A 5,811-nucleotide genomic window follows, 5' to 3' on the forward strand; every position below is an offset into this window, starting at 1 on the left:
TTTAGGCGATCGGGGTCCGGGGGTCCCGAAACCACTTGGAAGGGTGGGCAATAGCACACAAAAATATGGTAATCGAGCGGAATTCTAGTTTTTTGGCCGAAAAACGCAATAAATAAGGAACGATCATGGCGGGGCGGTGACTATGGTTCCTTAGGTCGTATTTGATGGCCCGGAAATTTTAGGCGATCGGGGTCCACAGCTCCCGGGACCACTCGGAAGGCGTAAGCTATAGCACACTAAAATATGCAAATCGCGCGGAATTCTAGTTTTTTGGCCGAAAAATGCAAAGCATTTGGAACGATCATGGTGGGGCGGTGACTATGGATCTTAGGTCGTATTTGATAGTCCGGAAAATTTTTAGGCGATCGGGATCCGCGGCTCCCCGGACCACTTGGAAGGCGTGGGTATAGCACACGAAAATATGGGAATCGGGCGTAATTCTAGTTTTTTGGCCGAAAGATGGAAAAAATGAGAAACGATGATGGCGGGGCTGTTACTATGGTTCCTTAGGTCGTATTTGCGGCCCGGAAAAATTTTAGGCGATCGGGGTCCGGGGGTCCCGGAACCACTTGGAAGGGTGGGCAACAGCACACAAAAATATTGTAATTGGGCGAAATTCTAGTTGTTTGGCCGAAAAACGCAAAAAATGAGGAACGCTCATGGCGGGTTGGTTACTATGGTTCCTTAGGTGGTATTTGATGGCCTGGAAAATTTTTAGGCGATCGGGGTTCGGGGTTCCCAGGACCCCTTGGAAGGCGTGGGCTAAAGCACACGAAAATATGGAAACCGCGCGGAATTCTAGTTTTTTGGCTGAAAAATGCAAAAGACTAGGAACGATCATGGTGGGGCGGTGACTATGGTTCCTTAGGTGGTATTTGATGGCCCGGAAAATTTTTAGGCGATCGGGGTTCGGGGTTCCCGGGACCCCTTGGAAGGCGTGGGCTAAAGCACACGAAAATATGGAAACCGCGTGGAATTCTAGTTTTTTGGCTGAAAAATGCAAAAGACCAGGAACGATTATGGTGGGGCGGTGACTATGGTTCCTTAGGTCGTATATGATAGTCCGAAAAATTTTTAGGCGATCCGGCTCCGGGGGGCCCGGCCCACTCGGAAGGCGTGGGCAATAGCACATAAAAATATGGTAAACGAGCGGAATTCTAGTTTTTTTGGCCGAAAAACGCAATAAAAGAGGAACGACCATGGCGGGGCAGTGACTATGGTTCCTTAGGTCGTATTTGATGGCCCGGAAAATTTTAGGCGATTGGGGTCCACGGCTCCCGGGACCACTCGGAATGCGTAAGCTATAGCACCCTAAAATATGCAAATCGCGCGGAGTTCTAGTTTTTAGGCCGAAAAATGCAAAGCATTTGGAACGATCATGGTGGGGCGGTGACTATGGTACCTTAGGTCGTATTTGATAGTCCGGAAATTTTTTAGGCGATCGGGATCCGCGGCTCCCCGGACCACTTGGAAGGCGTGGGTATAGCACACGAAAATATGGAAATCGGGCGTAATTCTAGTTTTTTGGCCAAAAAATGCAAAAAATGAGAAACGATGATGGCGGGGCTGTTACTATGGTTCCTTAGGTCATATTTGACGGCCCGGAAAAATTTTAGGCGATCGGGGTCCGGGGGTCCCGAAACCACATGGAAGGGTGGGCAATAGCACACAAAAATATGGTAATCGAGCGGAATTCTAGTTTTTTGGCCGAAAAACGCAATAAATAAGGAACGATCATGGCGGGGCGGTGACTATGGTTCCTTAGGTCGTATTTGATGGCCCGGAAATTTTAGGCGATCGGGGTCCACAGCTCCCGGGACCACTCGGAAGGCGTAAGCTATAGCACACTAAAATATGCAAATCGCGCGGAGTTCTAGTTTTTTGGCCGAAAAATGCAAAGCATTTGGAACGATCATGGTGGGGCGGTGACTATGGATCTTAGGTCATATTTGATAGTCCGGAAAATTTTTAGGCGATCGGGATCCGCGGCTCCCCGGACCACTTGGAAGGCGTGGGTATAGCACACGAAAATATGGGAATCGGGCGTAATTCTAGGTTTTTGGCCGAAAAATGCAAAAAATGAGAAACGATGATGGCGGGGCTGTTACTATGGTTCCTTAGGTCGTATTTGCGGCCCGAAAAAATTTTAGGCGATCGGGGTCCGGGGGTCCCGGAACCACTTGGAAGGGTGGGCAATAGCACACAAAAATATTGTAATTGGGCGAAATTCTAGTTGTTTGGCCGAAAAACGCAAAAAATGAGGAACGCTCATGGCGGGTTGGTTACTATGGTTCCTTAGGTGGTATTTGATGGCCCGGAAAATTTTTAGGCGATTGGGGTTCGGGGTTCCCGGGACCCCTTGGAAGGCGTGGGCTAAAGCACACGAAAATATGGAAACCGCGCGGAATTCTAGTTTTTTGGCTGAAAAATGCAAAAGACTAGGAACGATCATGTGGGGCGGTGACTATGGTTCCTTAGGTCGTATATGATAGTCCGAAAATTTTTTAGGCGATCCGGCTCCGGGGGGCCCGGCCCACTCGGAAGGCGTGGGCAATAGCACACAAAAATATGGTAATCGAGCGGAATTCTAGTTTTTTGGCCGAAAAACGCAATAAATGAGGAACGACCATGGCGGGGCAGTGACTATGGTTCCTTAGGTCGTATTTGATGGCCCAGAAAATTTTAGGCGATTGGGGTCCACGGCTCCCGGGACCACTCGGAATGCGTAAGCTATAGCACACTAAAATATGCAAATCGCGCGGAGTTCTAGTTTTTTTGCCGAAAAATGCAAAGCATTTGGAACGATCATGGTGGGGCGGTGACTATGGTACCTTAGGTCGTATTTGATAGTCCGGAAATTTTTTAGGCGATCGGGATCCGCGGCTCCCCGGACCACTTGGAAGGCGTGGGTATAGCACACGAAAATATGGAAATCGGGCGTAATTCTAGTTTTTTGGCCAAAAAATGCAAAAAATGAGAAACGATGATGGCGGGGCTGTTACTATGGTTCCTTAGGTCATATTTGACGGCCCGGAAAAATTTTAGGCGATCGGGGTCCGGGGGTCCCGAAACCACTTGGAAGGGTGGGCAATAGCACACAAAAATATGGTAATCGAGCGGAATTCTAGTTTTTTGGCCGAAAAACGCAATAAATAAGGAACGATCATGGCGGGGCGGTGACTATGGTTCCTTAGGTCGTATTTGATGGCCCGGAAATTTTAGGCAATCGGGGTCCACAGCTCCCGGGACCACTCGGAAGGCGTAAGCTATAGCACACTAAAATATGCAAATCGCGCGGAGTTCTAGTTTTTTGGCCGAAAAATGCAAAGCATTTGGAACGATCATGGTGGGGCGGTGACTATGGTACCTTAGGTCGTATTTGATAGTCCGGAAAATTTTTAGGCGATCGGGGTCCGCGGCTCCCCGGACCACTTGGAAGGCGTGGGTATAGCACACGAAAATATGGGAATCGGGCGTAATTCTAGGTTTTTGGCCGAAAAATGCAAAAAATGAGAAACGATGATGGCGGGGCTGTTACTATGGTTCCTTAGGTCGTATTTGCGGCCCGGAAAAATTTTAGGCGATCGGGGTCCGGGGGTCCCGGAACCACTTGGAAGGGTGGGCAATAGCACACAAAAATATTGTAATTGGGCGAAATTCTAGTTGTTTGGCCGAAAAACGCAAAAAATGAGGAACGCTCATGGAGGGTAGGTTACTATGGTTCCTTAGGTGGTATTAGATGGCCCGAAAAATTTTTAGGCGATCGGGGTTCGGGGTTCCCGGGACCCCTTGGAAGGCGTGGGCTAAAGCACACGAAAATATGGAAACCGCGCGGAATTCTAGTTTTTTGGCTGAAAAATGCAAAAGACTAGGAACGATCATGGTGGGGCGGTGACTATGGTTCCTTATGTCGTATATGATAGTTCCGGAAAATTTTTAGGCGATCCGGCTCCGGGGGCCCGGCCCACTCGGAAGGCGTGGGCAATAGCACACAAAAATATGGTAATCGAGCGGAATTCTAGTTTTTTGGCCGAAAAACGCAATAAATGAGGAACAACCATGGCGGGGCGGTGACTATGGTTCCTTAGGTCGTATTTGATGGCCCGGAAATTTTAGGCAATCGGGGTCCACGGCTCCCGGGACCACTCGGAAGGCGTAAGCTATAGCACACTAAAATATGCAAATCGCGCGGAGTTCTAGTTTTTTGGCTGAAAAATGCAAAGCATTTGGAACGATCATGGTGGGGCGGTGACTATGGTACCTTAGGTTGAATTTGATAGTCCGGAAAATTTTTAGGCGATCGGGGTCCGCGGCTCCCCGGACCACTTGGAAGGCGTGGGTATAGCACACGAAAATATGGGAATCGGGCGTAATTCTAGGTTTTTGGCCGAAAAATGCAAAAAATGAGAAACGATGATGGCGGGGCTGGTTCCTTAGGTCGTATTTACGGCCCGAAAAAATTTTAGGCGATCGGGGTCCGGGGGTCCCGGAACCACTTGGAAGGGTGGGCAATAGCACACAAAAATATTGTAATTGGGCGAAATTCTAGTTGTTTGGCCGAAAAACGCAAAAAATGAGGAACGCTCATGGCGGGTTGGTTACTATGGTTCCTTAGGTGGTATTTGATGGCCCGGAAAATTTTTAGGCGATCGGGGTTCGGGATTCCCGGGACCCCTTGGAAGGCGTGGGCTAAAGCACACGAAAATATGGAAACCGCGCGGAATTCTAGTTTTTTGGCTGAAAAATGCAAAAGACTAGGAACGATCATGGTGGGGCGGTGACTATGGTTCCTTAGGTGGTATTTGATGGCCCGGAAAATTTTTAGGCGATCGGGGTTCGGGGTTCCCGGGACCCCTTGGAAGGCGTGGGCTAAAGCACACGAAAATATGGAAACCGCGCGGAATTCTAGTTTTTTGGCTGAAAAATGCAAAAGACCAGGAACGATCATGGTGGGGCGGTGACTATGGTTCCTTAGGTCGTATATGATAGTCCGAAAATTTTTTAGGCGATCCGGCTCCGGGGGGCCCGGCCCACTCGGAAGGCGTGGGCAATAGCACATAAAAATATGGTAAACGAGCGGAATTCTAGTTTTTTGGCCGAAAAACGCAATAAATGAGGAACGACCATGGCGGGGCAGTGACTATGGTTCCTTAGGTCGTATTTGATGGCCCGGAAAATTTTAGGCGATTGGGGTCCACGGCTCCCGGGACCACTCGGAATGCGTAAGCTATAGCACCCTAAAATATGCAAATCGCGCGGAGTTCTAGTTTTTAGGCCGAAAAATGCAAAGCATTTGGAACGATCATGGTGGGGCGGTGACTATGGTACCTTAGGTCGTATTTGATAGTCCGGAAATTTTTTAGGCGATCGGGATCCGCGGCTCCCCGGACCACTTGGAAGGCGTGGGTATAGCACACAAAAATATGAAAATCGGGCGTAATTCTAGTTTTTTGGCCAAAAAATGCAAAAAATGAGAAACGATGATGGCGGGGCTGTTACTATGGTTCCTTAGGTCATATTTGACGGCCCGGAAAAATTTTAGGCGATCGGGGTCCGGGGGTCCCGAAACCACTTGGAAGGGTGGGCAATAGCACACAAAAATATGGTAATCGAGCGGAATTCTAGTTTTTTGGCCGAAAAACGCAATAAATAAGGAACGATCATGGCGGGGCGGTGACTATGGTTCCTTAGGTCGTATTTGATGGCCCGGAAATTTTAGGCGATCGGGGTCCACAGCTCCCGGGACCACTCGGAAGGCGTAAGCTATAGCACACTAAAATATGCAAATCGCGCGGAATTCTAGTTTTTTGG

The sequence above is a fragment of the Nicotiana tabacum genome, unplaced genomic scaffold (assembly GCF_000715075.1).
Source record: "Nicotiana tabacum cultivar K326 unplaced genomic scaffold, ASM71507v2 Un00010, whole genome shotgun sequence".
NCBI classification, from domain to species: Eukaryota; Viridiplantae; Streptophyta; class Magnoliopsida; order Solanales; family Solanaceae; genus Nicotiana; species Nicotiana tabacum.